This window comes from Euprymna scolopes, chromosome 30, assembly GCF_053919585.1.
Source record: "Euprymna scolopes isolate OS-2025 chromosome 30, ASM5391958v1, whole genome shotgun sequence".
NCBI lineage: Eukaryota > Metazoa > Mollusca > Cephalopoda > Sepiida > Sepiolidae > Euprymna > Euprymna scolopes.
The window spans coordinates 47,612,152-47,631,339 of NC_136511.1; positions in this window are offsets into that span (position 1 = coordinate 47,612,152).

Below are 19,188 nucleotides of genomic sequence, written 5' to 3' on the forward strand. Positions count from 1 at the left end.
CAATAGTAGTCCACGCCAGCGAAAGTCTTTGTTATTGTTATTCTATTATTATTATTAAAAACATTTTGTGTCCTGCTCTTTAGCGCGAGGACTAATAAAAGTGAACGCGTCTGTGTGTCTCTGTGTCTGTCTGTATGTCTATATACATTTCCCTACGCAATAACTCTGTAAATTTTTAGTTTACAGACTGGAAATTTGATATTTAGGGCACTGAGATTTAGGAAAATATATGTGATCGATTTTCGGCCAGAAATTTGTTTTTTAAGGGGTCAAAGTTCAACGATATGATCTTTGAGAACTCTACCAAACTCCTCCGACAATTTTGGGTCTAAACACTTGAAATTTTAGATACAGGTTCCTTGGACATGGATCTAACTTAATAACTTGACTTGAACCCAAATGAATAAATTTTAAGAGGTCATAATAAGTTAAACAAATTGACCGTTTTTTTTTTGTTTTTTATTTTTTTACTCAGCATACACCTTCAAACATCCGGGCAACGCCAAACACCCATGCTAGTATATCTATAAAATGAATGTATCTGTGTGACTGTGTGTCTGTGTGTCTGTGTGTGTACATTTCCCTATGCAATAACTCTGTCAATTTTAAGTCTAAAGTCTCGAAATTTGATATACAGAGTACTCAGGATTGGGAAAATCTTTACAATCTGGTTCGGCCAGAAATTTGGCTGCTAAAGGGTCAAAGTTCAATGATTTGACCTTTGAGAACTCTACCAAACTCCTCCGTCAAATTTGTGTCTAAAAACTTGAAATTTTAGATATAGGTTCTTTGGACATGGATCTAACTTAATAATATGCTTTGAGCCTCAAACAATAAATGGTAAGGGGTCATAATAGTGGTCAAAGTTAAAAAATTAAACGCTTTTTTTTTGCTCAACATACACATCAAAATACCCGGGCAACGTCAGGCTGAAATGCTAGTATATATATATATATATATATATATATATATATATATATATTAAACAAAACGGAAGTTTTTCTTAATTTTCTGGTACTTAGTGTTAAATAGGCAGAAGTATAGACACCATTAACTAACATCCTCGCGAAAACAACATTAGGCACTATCGGAATTTTTGGAGAGATACTATTATTTGAAGCTGAAGTTTGTCATGACTAGTTTTTTCCTTCTTTTTTATACTCCTATTCTCTGAATGCACGAGAGATAAAATTTGGGATCATTTCTAAATGAGACTATGTTTGTCCGACATTACATTTAATCTCCCTAATGTTAAAACATTCAGAGAACATGAAAACAGTTAGGTAATTTCAATGTTTAGCATTCCGAAGGAAAGAATTATTGAAGTAGATTTTCCGGCATTTAAAGATCTCAATAGTAAAAGGGGGGAGTTTTGTGTCTTGTCTGATAAGTTTAGGGTATGTACGTCAAAGAAGGGACAGGTACTATCAGAGCACATTCCATTAAAATACTTGTAAAACAGACACAGGGATGAAATATTGCGGCGATGGGACAGAAGTTGGAGCTTGTCCGATAGTGTGGGACTTGATAAATTTGAGACTCGTTTTTGGACTCTTAAAATGAGATACTACAGAAGATTCTCTACCCCAGATGTGACAATCATACTCCATGCTTGAGTGAATGATGACTCTTAGATGTGAGTATTTTTCGACTATAGTAAATGGAGCACACCTTTGCAGTAGCCTTGGCAATGCCCTCAATGTATTCGTCCCCATTCATTTTGCCTTTGAATGTTAAGTCGAGGGGGGTGAACGATGAGCTCTTGCGGAGAGTGGTTTTAGTCATTCTACTCTGTGGCTGAGAAGGTTTCTTATAATTGTTACAGGAAAGAAGTTTAGTCTTAGTAGCATTAAATGTTGTCATCTATTTACGGCCCCATTCAGCTACACAATGAATGTTGTTTTCTACGTCCCTGCCATTATCTTGGATAGGAGTACATTCATTTTCCTTTTATGTCTTTTATGTCTTGATATTTGATATTTAAAATCGTCCACAATTCTCAGATTGCCTTTACAGAAATTACATAGATGCTCTATTCCATCTAAGTTTCACGAAAAACTTTCACGAAAAATACTCGTCTATCTGACCACTATCAAGGGGTTCCTTCACTCTTTATCTGCGCCTAGGCCTAAACGTGGATTCTATGAACAGAGCTTCTTTCTTAGAACTGCACGTTTGTTGTGGAACTCTCTTCCATTTCCCTGCTTTCCAGCTGATTACAAAATGGCTGCCGTTAAGTTCAAAGTGAACAAGTTCCTGATGAGCCGCCCACTTAAATAATTACAAAATTTCCACTATTACTACCATTGCTTACTGTACACTAATTAACCCTAATCCCCGAGTGGCCTCCGGGCCTTGATGTGACTCGTTTGTAAAAAGAAGCCTTTTAAATGTTACTTTCTCGATCTGTCCGTCAGCATTTTCGCGGTTGAACGTAAAGATTGAATAGGCATATCTTACGCATGTATTTACTTGTTTTCATGTTTCAACAGAGATCACAATCCGATCAAATGTCAAGAGGTCAGCACAGTGAATACGTAAGCATTCAAATCGAATGTACTTTTACGACCTAGTGAAAAGAGTTCACCGTCGCCATCTTTTAAAGAAAACTTGCAGACGGGAAAATTGGGTTTGCGTCATGCAGTGTCACACGTGGACAAGACTTGAATGCATACAATCTGCTTATAACAGTCGTTCTCTGTCTATTTAAAAATAAATTTAACATTTACTTCATCACTTGATATTTTATATCGTTTTACGTTTTTCTTGGAAATAAGCTGTCCGAAATCATCATCATCATCATCGTCATCATCATCAACAAGTAAGTGACAGTGGATCATAATTTAATGACACGAACTGACAAACTGTGCGTATCAAGTTCGAAATCAGTTCGTTCTGCAGAAACACTATCACTTAGGGATGTTGACAACCTTACTCCGTTTTAAGACGTATCGACGTTTTTGCTACTTTGTTTTCGTTTTTTGTTTGGGGGGGGGGTCTCAATCATTTAATTGTCTCAGTACAGGCTAATAAGTCTCCTGTGCGTCATGAGTAAGTTGCTGGAATCTGTGTTAAATACAGAAGTAATCAACCATCTTAGTGTCACACAATATGGTTTCCATTCTGCTAGATCTACGGCGGATGTACTTACAGTTATATCTCATAGGATTAGCGAGTCTCTCGGCGGAGGCAATCTTTCTAGGGCAATTGCTCTTGACATATCTAAGGCCTTTGATAGGGTATAGCATAAAGGTTTACTTCACAGGATCTCTAGCTATAGTATAGCTGGAAATGTCTTCTCAATTATTAAATCATTTTTTTTCTTATAGGTTCATAAGAGTGGTGGTTGATGGGCAGAAATCAGAAGCTCATAGTATTAATGCTAGAGTCCCTGAGGGGTTCATCTTGGGCCCTGCTCTTTTCCTGCTCTTAATTAATGATCTTCCAAATCACACCCTTACATCATTTGTAGACATTTATGCTGATGACACTACCATCTATGGTAGCACATCTAAGACAGTAAACGACCAAGTTCTCTCAGATTCTCTCTCCTCTGATTTTGAGCACGTGGTACAATGGGGAAAAGAGTGACTGGTTGCTTTTAATGCATCTGGGGCCAAGCTTCTCTCTTTACATCATCAACGTTCTGATCCCCATCTGGCATCAATCGAAATGAATAGCTCTCGTCTTGAGGAGACCTCAAGTTTTGACAGGCTTCTGGGCTTGACCTTTACTACTGATCTTAAATAAAACACGTACATCAAATCTGTTGCCAAGGTCGCTGGAAAAATGGTGGACTCCTTCTATCGACCCAGTAGATATCTCACTGCTGATACAATTCTCTATCTATATAAGAGCTAGGTACTCCAAGGATGGAATACTGTTGCCACATCTGGACAGGAGCTGCTAGGAAAGACTTGTCCTGCCTTGATAGGGTTCAAAATAGACTTCGTGGCCTGGTGGGAGATGTCCTTTTCTCTTCCCTGCAACCTCTATCTCACAGAAGAGGTGTTGCAAGTGTGTCTCTGCTGTATCGTTATATTCATGGAAAGTGTTCGACCGAGCTTCAGTCTATGGTCCCCCCTCGCCTAACTTTCACAATAAACACTCGTCTAGTTGAAAACACTATCAATAATCCCCCCCAGTCTTTGTGTCTAACCCTAGACGTAGATTCCACGGACAAAGCTTCTTTCTTAGAACTGCACGCCTGCGGAACTGTCTTTTGTTTTCCTGCTTTCCAGCTGACTACAATATGGTCGTCTTCAAGTCTAACGTAAACAAGTTCTTGGTGATCCGTTCCACTTGTTAACAAATTTACCGAATTTCCATTACTAACGATTGCTATATTGTTCAATTTCTACTGTAAACTCTTTAACTCTTATCCTCGAGTGGTCTCTTGGTCTTGATAAATGGCGATGCCTATATAAAAAAATTCTATATTTTCTTTTCTTGTTGCTTTTCTATGTTCTCTGGTATTGTTTCGTTTTACTCATCTTCCTCTCCTCCTTCCTTCTTTCTGGTTTTTTCCTCGCGTTCTTCTTTTTTATTGGATTTCCGTTTGTACTTCCTTCTTTTCTTTACTATCCTGTACCTTCTACTTTCTATCGCTTATTCCTTGCTCCTTTTTTTACCCCTTTCTCTCCTTTCTTTCCACTCTTATTTTTGGTTCCCCGATTTATCGGAGAGGGACCTATGTTTTCAGTGGCGTCCGTGCGTCCGTTAGTCCGGACGATTGTCAAATAACCGTCTCTTAGTTTTACTGAAAGTTTGCCACAAATTGTATTTCATTAAATAGATGTGCACAGTAAAATTCCCGCTGAATCCCAAGGGGCTCTAAAGATATAAAACATGCCCCAAATTGCCAAAAAATGACACCTTTTGCCCCATAACCTTTGATCCATCTATTAGATTTTTATTAAGATAAATGCAGTATGGGTGACCCTGGCTGAATTCGGGAACTTTATGCTAAAAACGCCTCATTTTATGGCTCTTTTCCATATTTCTCAACAAAAAACTTGGTATGTCTGACTATATAGTGGTTTTACACGATATTCAACTCAAATATACATGTGTTAAGGCCAGAAACTACACCATTATCTGTTTACACTAGGATTCGGCGTCCCCAGGGGTTCAAAAGAAGTCAGAAATGCCCCAAAATGGCTAAATATGACACTTTTTGCCTTAAGGCGTTTGATCCATCCATTAGATTTTCCTAAAACTTGGCCAAAATGTGGAAGCCATTGTTCTTAATATACCTTCTGTATGGGTGGCCCTGGCAAACTTCTGGTTCGCCTCCGTCTGGGACTTTTAGGGCTAAAAAAAATGCCCTTTTGGAGTTCTTTTTTCATATTACTCAAAAATTACTTTCACACTTCTCACATTCATCATATTTTTTGTGGCGTCGTCTCACATGCATCACACGCATCTTGTTCTTCTTGTTTCCTTCTTTTTCTTCTTCATCTTTTTTCATCTTCTTTTTGTAGATTTCTCCCCATAGCTTCCATCCTCTATTTACTAAATTGCTTATCATTGTCTTCTTAACCCAACCCCTTTTTTTACAATTGTCACTCCCCATCATCATCTGACCCAGGTGCGTTGTTTTCTTTGGCGTGTCCCATCAGTACAACGCAACTTTCGCCGTATACGCATGCATCCTGGAATCGCCATTTTGACAAGAAAACATAAACACCGTACAACAACAGTTTCTGTACCCTTTTCTGTTGAATTTATTTTCGTCTCAATACATTTAGACGTGTCTGAATTCTTATGTCGATTAGGACTGTAGATTGTTTGGCAGACATTTTATTTTACTGTTAGTGTAAAAATACATGACGCGTGTTCGCGTTTCTTTCCAAGACACACAGACGCCATTTTGTACGTTGTGTGATATTGGGAACAGACTCGAGGTCGGAATTAAAAGTAAAAAGGATAATACATGGACCATATGCTGCATATATATATATTTGGGGGAGGGAACTAGACCTAGAGTCTAAAGAGCAGATTTTATTTTAATGTATTAGTAAATGCACTAATACTATTAAAAGAAATACAGTGCTCGTTGTAATGTAGATATATAATAAGCTCAATAGGTATAGATATCCTAGAGTTATTTTAATATTAACTAAAAAGATTCATAATTTTGGAATAGAAAATCAGTTTCAAAAGGAAAAAAAAAAAAACGAAATCAATAATTTGTACGATCGTTTCGGAAACGATGTTTTATTGAAATAGACAATATGTCTTGAACAATAATTAAAAAAAAATTATATCTAAACAAAGTCTCCTCGTCAGCACATAAAAAACGAATAATTTTTTTAACGAACTACACAGACAAGAATTAAATAAAAAAGCAACTTAATTTTAACGTCTTTTGTTGATACTTATGTATATAAAGTTAATGTTACTTAGAGGCATCCATATTTTTTATAAAGACAAATATATATTGAAATTTCCTAAATATCTTTTTTGAGTATCTTGTCGAGCAATGAATTCATTTAAAATTTAATTTAATAATTTTCAGTCTTAAATTTGTGTTCTTTTATAAAAAGCTCTATTTCCTATCCTGGTGGTATTGAGTTATTTAAAAAAAAAAAACTTTAGGGGTTGGAATTCCTATATAAATATTAATATTATATTTATTAAAGTTTACAGAAGCTTTTGGCTTATAAACCGCACCTTTACCGATTTATTATATATATATATATATATATATATATATATATATATATATATATATATATATATATATATATAAAAATTGATGCTCTTTGTGTAAATAAATTGAGCTTCGGCATTTGGATTTTTAAGAGGTCGGGTTAACAAGTTGTTTCTGTTGTTGATTTTCCCGATATTCTTATAACTAGAATTATTTCTAGAAATACATGGGGGGTTACAGGATCGACTACGTGAAGGTTCTCAGCATCCTTAAGTAAAAATATTTCTGTGGAACGAAGTGGATTCGAACTTGGCACGCCTATGTTGTCAGCCCGTCTCGTTAATACTTTAGCCCCCATGTAACAGCACGTTGCCTTCCCTTCGACAGGCCGCTGACCCCATAGTTGTGTGCCGTGGATTGCTACCTCCATCTCTTCATCGTTCTCGTTGGCCGTGTCATCATCTTTTGGTTCACACCTACGGCTGCCGACGGAACGTACGCGCGTCACAAAGTGGAAGTAAAAGAAGTCGTGGAACTAAGAAAGGAAAAACACAAACGCCAATGTTTCACATATTTTTTACGGTTGGACTTGTGAGCGTGTGTGTTTTCACTCCGTTCTATCGATGTTACGTTCGTCTGTCAGTCGCAATTAGTCTCTATTTCTGTTTCGCAGTCAACTCTAAAAACTGTCCAACTGTCGTCGCTATCAACTCCCATACGCCGTAAAGGGCATCTAGTTGTCAACTAACTGTCTTCTCTGCGTCTGGATCTGAAGTCAAAGGATCACGGGGGTCAACTTCCCTGTTCGTGAGAACCGAAACTGGGAACCTTTGCAGAATCACCAGCACACACGCAGGGAATCGGGAATTCCCCTGGAATGACGTAATGATTGGCGATTGGTCTAGAGAACAACCTACACTACCCTGATACCTTTGTATCAGCGAATGCCTGCGCCAAAATCAGTTAGTTGGAGCTGAGTTTGGAGCAAATCTGATCCTAATCGAAGAGTCGTCACCACACACCCTTTTCCACCGTCTGTCGGTACCGCAAAAGCGGAGAGTACTAAATCTAATTGAGATTCAATGTGCTTTGTAAGAAATCAACAACTGGACAATTGTATATTAGTTTTTATCATATTTTGTAAATTTGACTTGGATTAACTCGTAGAAAAGAGATATCTGAGTTTGTCTTTCTTTTGCTTGCATGAAAATCTATTCACTTCCAGCGTGACACGGCATATCAACCCGAAGATGAAATCGACACTGAACAACCGACCACGAGGCCCTGCTGCGCCGAAAGAACTTGCGGAGAATTGCCTGTGAAAGACGATCATTTAGGGATCGCCAAGGATTCACACTTGTTGTCAGTGACCCAGAAAGGTCACATTTGGTGACCTGTTACAAGGATCCCTTCACAGCCTATGTTAATTGTTACATTTTACAAAGATTTTCAAAGATCGTTTATTTATACACGTTGGTATTTATTGTTTTAGTTGAATACAAGTGAACCCAGGCCAGCTTTTTGCTCTGAAGAGTAGAATAAACAGGAAATTCCTATCACTGGTCTTGAACTATTGACTTATTTAATGCTTATGATTGACGACTAAATCTCAGGCCTCACGATATTAATTTAACAACTAGAAAATCTTTTAAAAATTAAGTATAAACTTCACAAATCATACACCATTTTCTTTTTGCAATTATCTAAAACTGTTTTTTATGAAGTAATAGTTTGAGAATATATAAGTCTAACTTGATAGCGGATCTGAGTGTAAGAGTTCAAATACTTCTAACATTTTGCATGTTAGGAGAAGGTGTCTTGTCGGGAAAAATGTAAAGATTATTGAAAGTTAAGAAAAGTGATACTTATTTTTAGAAAAGCCGCATAATAATTTGCAGCTTTTGTTTACACCAAAATAACAATCGATTAAATCGTCGTATGCTTCTCTCTTTTACATTTATATATGGGAGTGACGATGGTCTAGTGATTAACGACACGGACTTACGACCTGGGTGTCCCAAGATTGAAGCCAGTTCATTCCACAAAAATCTTCTCATGCCCCCCCATTAAAAATAGCCTAGAATTCTTTCAAAGAGGGTGAATTTCATTATAGTTGCATAACCACTATGTTATAATGTAAATTTAAAAATAAATAAATAATTACTTAATCAAAATGCATTTTAACGGCTTCTAAATTTCTGTATTTTGAAATTACACAGAAGAAAAACATTCTTATTGTATTCGTATTTATCTATTTATCACCTAAAGATAGTCAGAGATGACGTGTCTGTCTATTAAGATTTCACGCCTAAGCGGTGTCTATAACACTTACGTTTGAAATATTAAAAAATGCGCATAAATTTCGTAAATACGCACAAATGCGCATGAATTACATATATTCGTATAAATGCGCATAAATTACATATATTCATGTAAATGCGCACGAAATCATTAAAGGCGCATTTATTGAATAGTGTCTTAAGAATATCTATATTGTTTTATTAAATGTTCTCTGTATTTGTTTAATATAAATTGTTGTTTCGATTAGAATAAACTTTTTTTCCTTCTGTATATTTTCCTTTCTCATGAATTATCCCGGAATTTCCTTTACTTAAAAAGCTTGGACGGACCGAACACGCAACAAATCATATAAAAAAACACTACAAAAAAAAACCCAATAAAACAAAACAAAAAACCCTCTGAAATCCGATACTGTTTGGTACATTTGCTTAGTTAAAGCCAAAGTGTCCACCTTTCACCGTTCTTGAATAAATAAAATGGCGCTTAGAAATGTCGAGCAGAATTTGCGAAACCAGCAAAGAAATCGTGCGGTTTTCAGTTTGTCTGGCTTATGGGCGTTTCGCTCACGGCAGAAAATACACAGAAAACGAGACAGAATGTGTTCGTGACTCTAGAGTTGCCTCCCTTGACAAAGAAGATGGAAATTTCAATGTGGCGGAGAAGACAAAAATAGGCTCACGTCTACATCTTAGCCTTTAGTAAAGTGGCAATGCAGACGCGTTCATTGCAACGTGATCTAAATAATTTATGTCCAAGTATCTACAAATCAATGTATTGTAGCAACCTAATCAGAATCTATTCATGTTTATCAAGCCCTATTTACTAGTATGTATGTACGTGACCAAGTAAATATTCCTAATATATATATATATATATATATATATATATATATATATATATATGTGTTTATATATTTAGGCAAACATTGTAAACATAACAGAAAGCCACGTCCTGTTTATTAATTTTATTTTTCAATTCCTCTTGTGATTTTCTTAGTGTCAAAATAGAAGGAAATAATATAGGTTATGTGTGTATCACGAATGTTTTCGATTCTTCCTCAAATCATCGCAAAAGAAATATTCGCAATGCATACATATATATATATATATATATATATATATATATATATATACTAGTAAAAGTACCCGTCGTTGACTGGGTTCAAAAACAGCCTACAGAATATTGACTCTGATTTATGAAAGTATGATAGGTTATGAAAAGGAAGGGTTGTAAATTTGGGTTGAATTTGAGGGTATCAAAACCAAAGCAAAATATGATGAAAGTAAAAATAAAATAGATAAAACCCATAATTTATTATACCATACCTGTTCACATTGACAGACTTATTACAATATTCTGTGGATCTATATTAAAAAACCTTGTTAAACTTTCTGACATATTTTCATTCTATGGAGGTCAGGTGCGAACGAACACCCCATAATCATATTATAACACATTTCTTCAAACTGAAACATAATTATCAAAGTATACTTACGCAGATAGATATTAAAAGTCTTTATTAAAGTTTTTGCCTATTTCCAATTCTATGGAGGCCAGGCGCGAACACAGACCCCACAATTTTATTATACCATCCCTATTTAAGTTAAACATACTTATCAAAGTATTATTATGTACATCTATATCAAAACACTTGTAAACGTTTTTTTTCATTTTTAAATTTTTTATTTCCATACTTTGTGAATCAGGCGCGAACGCAGACCCCACAATTTTAATGAACCACCGTTCTGCCAGATCAAACATACCCATTCCTGTGTCTCGATACATCTTTTATCATTATATGTGATCAGTTTTTTAAAATAGTCAACCATATAGGAGCCTATTCGTGACCAGACACACACACATTCAGCTTTATATATATATATATATATATATATATATATATATATATATATATATATATATATATATATATCAGAGAGGCTGTAGCACTCTCTATATAGGGATGGCCCGTACACGCCTATATACGCCTACAAAACAAAACTATCCAAATCTCAACTAAAATCAACTTATAATTTTCAAAAAGCACATATTCTTACAGAGAAGCGTCTTACGAATCCAGCGAGTGTCAGAACGTCGGTTAAAATGTCAAAAGAGAGCAAAAAAAAGGGTACAAAAATGGCCAATTGTTCTTCTTTCTTCTTCTTTCTTCTTTCTTTTGAGACGACGTATCTCGGTGTACGAACGGTCTCTGACAACAGTTCAAGCATCAATCGACTGCTCTTTACACGGAGAAGTGCAGTGACCCATCACTTTTTAGCTAACTCCATAATTAAATAAGATTACGTGTAATAACAAGTTTTAAACACTATATACCCAATGTAGACAGACCACTTCGAACACGGAACTTCTTTCAAAAGGGACAGCTCCAAATAATACACCGGATGCTCACAGACGTTCCAGTTTGCCAGTGGCCTATATTTCTTGGACGCTGAATATTTGAGGTGAACGTTAAGGTTTTTTCTTTAAAAAGTAACCCACCAGCGTTAATGAAACCACGAAATCTTTATCTCAGTTGATCAAAATTGTTATAAGAGTAACCTATCAGCAAGTACGACGTCAAAAAACAATGTTATAAAAACAAATAATTCTTCAGATTTTGGACTGTAAAATATGTACAAAATGTCAATGCTGTGACCAGGATTCGAACCTAGGGTAGCACGGCCACAACGTGGGGGTCCTAACTCCTAGACGATCACGGCTAACACTGACGCCTGTCGCTCTTGGCAGAAAGACACATGCCTACTGTCAAACTATTGAAAAATAAGGAGGAAACTTGAAATTCTCACGCATGCGCAAAAATACACTATAGCAACCATTGTTAAATGCAGCTGAATCTCTTCGCTCGCTAAGAAAAGTAGATCAGACCAGTTCTTCTAAGAACTCACCAAACGCCAAAGGAAATAAGTTAAATTAACCGCAAAAGAAACTGCAAGAAAGTCATCTTCTAAGAACTCACTGGAAGCTGACCAAAAAGAATCAAAATCCAAGCCCTAGCCACAAAAATAACTAGATATTGTGGCTACTATACACAATCTACTAATAAAAACAAGTAAGTTTTCTAAAATAAACTACCATAAATAAACCAAGTAACCTCACACTGTCACTGATTAGGACTTCATATAAAGATAACAACTACACTATTGGTGTATATACCGTTCCACACTTTAACTATTGGTGACGGGGCAATATCTCAATTCTACGAGAGTTGTCTTGCTATAAGATAAGTGATATTATAGTAAGATACACATAAGTGTTATATGTTTGCATTTAATAAAAAATGCCAAAGTCAGCACGTAGTAAAAAAGCTCAGAGAAATATAGACTATGAAAAAAACAAAGTCAAGGTATTATCTGAGCAAAAAGAATACTATCAGAAAAATGCTGAAATAATAAAAATTAAGTATCATGCAAATCCTGAGGCAAAGAAGGCTGCCTCACGTGCTGACTAAAAAGCACGGTATAACAGGGATCCCGAGGGGAAAAACTGCCTCACGTACTCTTTATAACAAAGAACCAGTAAAAAAGAAGGCTGCCTCACGTGCTGACTCAAAAGCACGGTATAACAGGGATTCTGAGGAGAAAAAAGCTGCCTCACGTGCTCTTTATAACAAAGAACCAGAAAAAAAGAAGGCTGCCTCACGTGCTCTTTATAACAAAGAACCAGAAAAAAAGAAGGCTGCCTCACGTGCTGACTCAAAAGCACGGTATAACAGGGATTCCGAGGGAAAAAAGCTGCCTCACGTGCTCTTTATAACAAAGAACCAGAAAAAAAGAAGGCTGCCTCACGTGCTGACTCAAAAGCACGGTATAACAGGGATCCCAAGGGGAAAAAAGCTGCCTCATGCACAAACTATTATAAATATAAATATCAAAAACTGCGAAATCTTTGCTAAAACGCCAAAGAATGAACCAAGAAAAATTTAATAGTGAAGGTATGAACATTTTAGAACTTTATAATACTCTAACTGTTTTATCAGAGAGGCGGTAGCACTCTCTATGTAATATAGAACCGATGGAGGACTAAGAGGCAACTCCTAAGGCCCCAAACCCAAAGACCTAAAACCCAGCAGGAAGCGACCTGCTACTAATGGAGGTGGCAATGAGCCGCCTCCTAAAAAAGACAATACTATCATGAATGTAAGTTTAAAAATAAGACTGTAAGTAAAAATACTAATTAACAAGAATAAAAAAGCATTGGAAATGCAAAAGGATATAGGGATGGTATGCCAAAAAGTATACAAACAAGATAGCTATGAATGGCTAGGCACATGGAAATAGAATTGCATCCAAAGTATAGCCCTATAGCTTTTTACAACCGTAATGATAGCACTGAATGAAGATTGGAGAAAAGCTATAGGGCTATACTTTGGATGCAATTCTATTTCCATGTGCCTAGCCATTCATAGCTATCTTGTTTGTATACTTTTTGGCATACCATCCCTATATCCTTTTGCATTTCCAATGCTTTTTTATTCTTGTATATATATATATATATATATATATATATATATATATATATATATATATATATATATATATGTGTGTGTGTGTGTGTGTGTGTGTATGTTTATATATTTAGGCAAACATTGTAAACATAACAGAAAGCCACTGCCTGTTTATTAGTTTTAATTTTTTAATTCGTCTTGTGATTTTCTTAGTGTCAAAATAAAAAGAAATAATATAAGTTATGCGTGTATCACGAATGTTTTCGATTCTTCATCAAATCATCTCAAAGGAAATATTCGCATTGTATAAATATGTATACGTTTTTATATTCAGGTAAACTTTTTTTAAATAACAGAGAGCCACTGCCTGATTATTAATTTTATTATTTTTCGACTTCCCTTATGATTTTCTTGGTGTCAAAATAAAAAAGAAATAATATAAGTTACGTGTGGATCACGAAGGTTTTCCATTCTTCGTCGAATCATCATCAGAAAAAAGCCAATAGACAAAGTATCTGAAGAAAATAAGAGAATTTAAAAAGGCAGTTGTGAAAAGGGCGCCTGAAGTCAGTTAGACATCGGGAGGACGTTTTTGCACTGTTCCAGGAAAGACGTAAACAATTTAACTTCTGCGAAATAGGAAAAAATTTATCGGGATTGCGAACCAAGATCACAGTGTAGTATCTGTTTTGATGCTACACTTAAGTTTATTTCTCCTCATTCAATAGAAAGAAAACCTTTCTGTACTAAGGCAATTTTTTGTTTTTTGCCCATTTGCTAACGGGGTGGGAAAGCAAATAAATACCAATCAAAAAAGTAGATCGAGAAGAGATCAAAGTGTAGTATCTCATCTTAAACTACACTTACTTACACAGTTAATTTGTTCTTAGTCAATGTAGGGTAAACCCTTCTACACTAAGGCAATTTTCATTTTTGCCCACTTCTAGAGTGCCCCTTTTTAGGTTGGTTGGTTGGTTGTTTTTGTTTTACGGCATATCAACCCTTTCCAGGTTATTCAATGCCAAATTCGGTGATTTTGAAGAAAATTGTTTTAATCTATATATCTATAAAAGTGAACGTGTCTGTCTGTCTGTCTGTGTACATTTCCCTACGCAATAACTCTGTCAATTTTTAGTCTATAGACTCGAAATTTGAAATACCGCGTACTGAGATTTGGGAAAATCGATGTGACGGGTGTCAGCCAGAAATTTGGCTGTTAAGGGGTCAAATTTCAACGATTTGACGTTTAAGAACTCTACCAAACTCCTCCGACAATTTTGGGTCTAGACACTTGAAATTTTAGATATAGGTTTCTTGAACCTAGATCTAATTTAATAAAGTGATTTGAGTCCGAAACTATAAATTTTAAGGGGTCATAATAGGTGTCAAATTAAAAAAAAATTACTCTTTTTTTGCTCAGCATACACCTCCAAACACCCGGGCAACGCCGGGCTGAAATGCTAGTATAATATATTTGTTTTTTACAAGTCGGTTTCTAGTTAACCCATAGTTGGGACCCTTACAGGTACTATCACTCCGGGTCAGAGTGGACCTGAGAGCAATGGCAATTAAAGGGTGGCTCCACACTCACTAAAGCCCGCAAGCTGGGGCCTCACCATCGGATATAGTTTAAGGTCATATCCAAGACACCTTTTTAGGTAGCCGCTTTTGTCCTATATAAAACCGATCTTGTGTCACATTTTACTTTCGTGTGGAAGCAAATAAATACTAATACACGCGAATTTAACTTCCGTGATTCAGAATTCACATCGCAGCATAAGATTGGAATACGCTTACAATTTTACCAAACACGGCTCATAAATATTTGGCTATTTTTTAAAAAATTATTTCCATGCAAATAAAAACAAAGAGAAGGTGGAAGGAAGCATTCAATTTTTGTGAAAACAATGGTTAATTCTTTTTCGAATCATAGAAAACTTAGATTAGAATGTTCGGAAAACATGTGCTTGCACTTTGAGCCGCTCATTGCCAAGAAGCTTAAATATAAATCCGGTCTTCAGTTAGAAGCACTGAGAAAATATTAAAAATAAATTCTTATATTTGACACACAGTAAGCGATATTTTCGAACATTTTCAAACTGAAAGAATTTAAAGTCCAAGGGGAGACAATTGAATAATCGGACGAGTACAACAGAAAAACCCCCAACCAAGGTTATTCTCCTTGGATAGGGTTATACATTAGAATACTATATAAATTACTAGCGGGGGTAGCCGGCGTTGTCCGGTTGTTTGGAGGTGTGTGTGTAAGGGGGGGGGGTTAAGTAAAGAATAGCGAAATAATAACCCTGTTTAAATATTAAAAAAAAACGATTTTAAACTTCTGTAAGAAATCGGCGAAGAAAAATAAATAAAATCGGAAAAAAAGCAAAAATCGAGGGAAAAATGATGAACGTGCTCGGAAAGCCAAAAACAAAGAAACGCAGCGAAAAGCGAAAGAAAACAAATGGCATAAATAGATCTTCGATTCGGTTAAGTCCATGGTGCCTTTCACCCAGTAGAAAGCATAGAACGAAAAGGAACGTTAAAATTCCATTCCAGGTTTTTTAAGCAACTACACAGAAGGGAGAAGGGTGAAATTATCATTATTTTAAACGATTTTGGCAGTGAACTCTCAGCAGAAAAAATATAGGAATCTACGATTATCGAGGAAGTGGAGACGTAATAGGCCTATAACACACCTCAGATATTGTGCTGCAGTGTGTGCATATTACATTTGCATGAAATGTCTTGAATTTTAATCCTATTACGGTCAAAATAAGAGCGGAAAAATGAGTTCATTTTATATATATATATATATATATATATATATATATATATATATATATATATATATATATATATATAGGGATTATGTAGTTTTATAGAGAAAAAATATTATTTCTCAGAAAAGGAAATGAAATAACATGACATGAAATAAATACAGAAATAAAATAAGATAAAAAATGTAAAAAAAAGTAATGAATAAGTAAAACTTGCAAACAACAGCAAAATTAATGAAAAAAAATGAATTTTTAAATATGTTGTCAAGTGCAATCTAAATTTAATGTTAATCATTGAAAAGAAATACGGATTAAGAATAACACCTTTTATTTTAAAAATGGTGGCGGGGTTTTTAATCTTCTTTTTTAATTTGTTCAAGTATATTTTGAATTTTTTAGAAGCAGGTGTTAGTTTTTATTTGCTTCGAAACTAACATTAAATCACAGTGTGACAACCCTAATATCTTATTATTAGGGCTGTGACAACAGCATATTCTTTTCATTGTTTTGACTCTTGAGTATATATCCGTTAATATCCTATATGTTTTGATATAGATGGATATGGTTCTCGGTTAATTAAGTGTGTCTTGCTGTGTCGCATATATACTGGAGAATCAAAAGAATGAAAATAATATGCTGTTGTTACAGCTCTGCGTATTATACTTACACACACACACACACTCATACACATATATATGTATGTGTGCGTGTGTTTGTGTATGTGTGTGTATGTGTTTGTGTGTATCCAGCGAATATCTACTGTGTTTATATAATAGTGATCAAGAATAAATAGAGCTATTTATATTAATATTTATTGAGACAGATATGTACAGACTTCGCTACACTGGCATGATGATGTTTCGGTATGTAGTAATTAAAAATTAAGATCTCATTAGACGAAACGTCTGTCTTTTCCTTTAGGTGTCAATATTGAAAAAAAATATTTAAGTGCTTAGTGCAGCAAAGCCTGTACATGTCCGTATAAATAAACATGAACATTCATCTATCTATCTATCTATCTATCTATCTATCTATCTATCTATCTATCTATCTATCTATCTGTCTGTGTGTGTGTGTGTGTGTGTGTGTGTGTGATTATCTCAATAATTACAGCGAATTCAAATGTATCTCGTCATTTAACTACAATAAAAAATAATGCCCGATGTGCGGACAGCCATGAGACATTTTATTTTGTCCAATTTGAAATTCAATGAAAATCGCGGTAAAAGCGAATAGCGTACGAGTTTGAATGGAACAAATATGAAACAAAATCAAAAAAATAAAGAAAGGAATCAATGGCCAGTGAGATTCGAGTTTATTTGCCGTGGAAGAAGCTAAGGTCTTCCGCAAAAGAAAGATAAACTATGTAAAAATATGTAGCGACATTTTATTATTTGCAATAATTTATTTTCATTGAAATCAGCTTGTGGGAATAATCGGATATTCAAGATGGCGAAGTGTTTCGTGCAATTCTGGGTTTCCGTTCAGAAATACAAATATAAAGTCCAGTCAAGTCTCCCTCATTTTCTCTCCCTCCCCCCCCCTCTCTCTCTCTCTCTCGCACTATTTATTAATATATCTAAACACATCGAAACACACACAAATGCATATGCATAAATAGCACAAAATTATACATATATACATATATATATATATATATGTATATATATATATATATATATATATATATATATATATATATATATATATATATTTAAAGGGGGTTTGAACACTAGTCTAAAGAGCAGAGTGTATTTTAATGTGATAGTAAAATTACTAATTTAATTAAAACACAAGAAAAGAACGGTTTCCCAAAGGCGAACAATTAAAATGTATATATATATATATATATATATATATATATATATATATATATATATATATATATATATATATATATATATATATATATATTTCTTAACTTTTATTAAAGACATATTATTATAACCTTCTATTTAAACCAAATTCAGATTTATAATTTTATTCTATTTTTTATTCTCAACCCATATTACTTTGCTTATAAAGTAAATGTTTTCCTTTTTATTTTATTTTTTTCCAGATACATCTGCTTTACTTTAAAAAATGCTAGGTTTATTTATGGTTTCTTTTACATATAAAAAAGCACCCAATAATTTTGCTGATGAGGAGACTTTGTATAAAAAAAACTATATGTCAAAATTATTGTCCGTGGCTTAATGTCTATCACAATAAAAAAAATCGTTTCCGAAACGATCGTACAAATTATTGACTTTGTTGTTGTTCTTTCTTATGAAACAGATTTTTATTTTTAATTCTAATTTAAATTTTAAATTATCTATCACCTTACTAAATATTAAAGTAGCTCTAGGATATTTGCCTATCGAGCTTATTATATATCTGAATTACAACGGGCACTGTTCTTTTCTTGTATTTTAATTTTATTAGTAATTTTACTATCACATTAAAATACACTCTGCTCTTTAGACTACTGTTCTAACCCCTTTTAATTAATAACTCCTTATAACCGGCCGAGTTTCTATACGTAATTACAGATATGTTTCATAAGGAGGACTTACAATTATCAACCAAATGTATCCCCATCCTTTCTAAAGACACCTTTATAAACAGCTTAATTGCAAGTATGAATATATTTATAAAGAACATGAGATGGAAGGCCCACCATTTTGAAACCACTGAACTAGTATATCACCAACATGAAGAAATGGAATAAACAACCTCAGGGAAGATGAAGAACAGAGAAAAGCAGCCAAATACTACAGACTAAAAACATATAAAAACCCTAAAAAGAACAAAGTCACTGAGAAATTTGAAAATTATTTGATTAACCTGATTAAAAATATTAAATTAAAAAAAAAGTATATTTCACTCTAACCCTTAAAAAAAAAATTCACGATCTATTTCAAAAAGTCACCAAAATAAACTGATAGTATCGGCAGATAAAACTAGAAATTTTTACACAATGGACTATATACAGTATAAAAATCTAA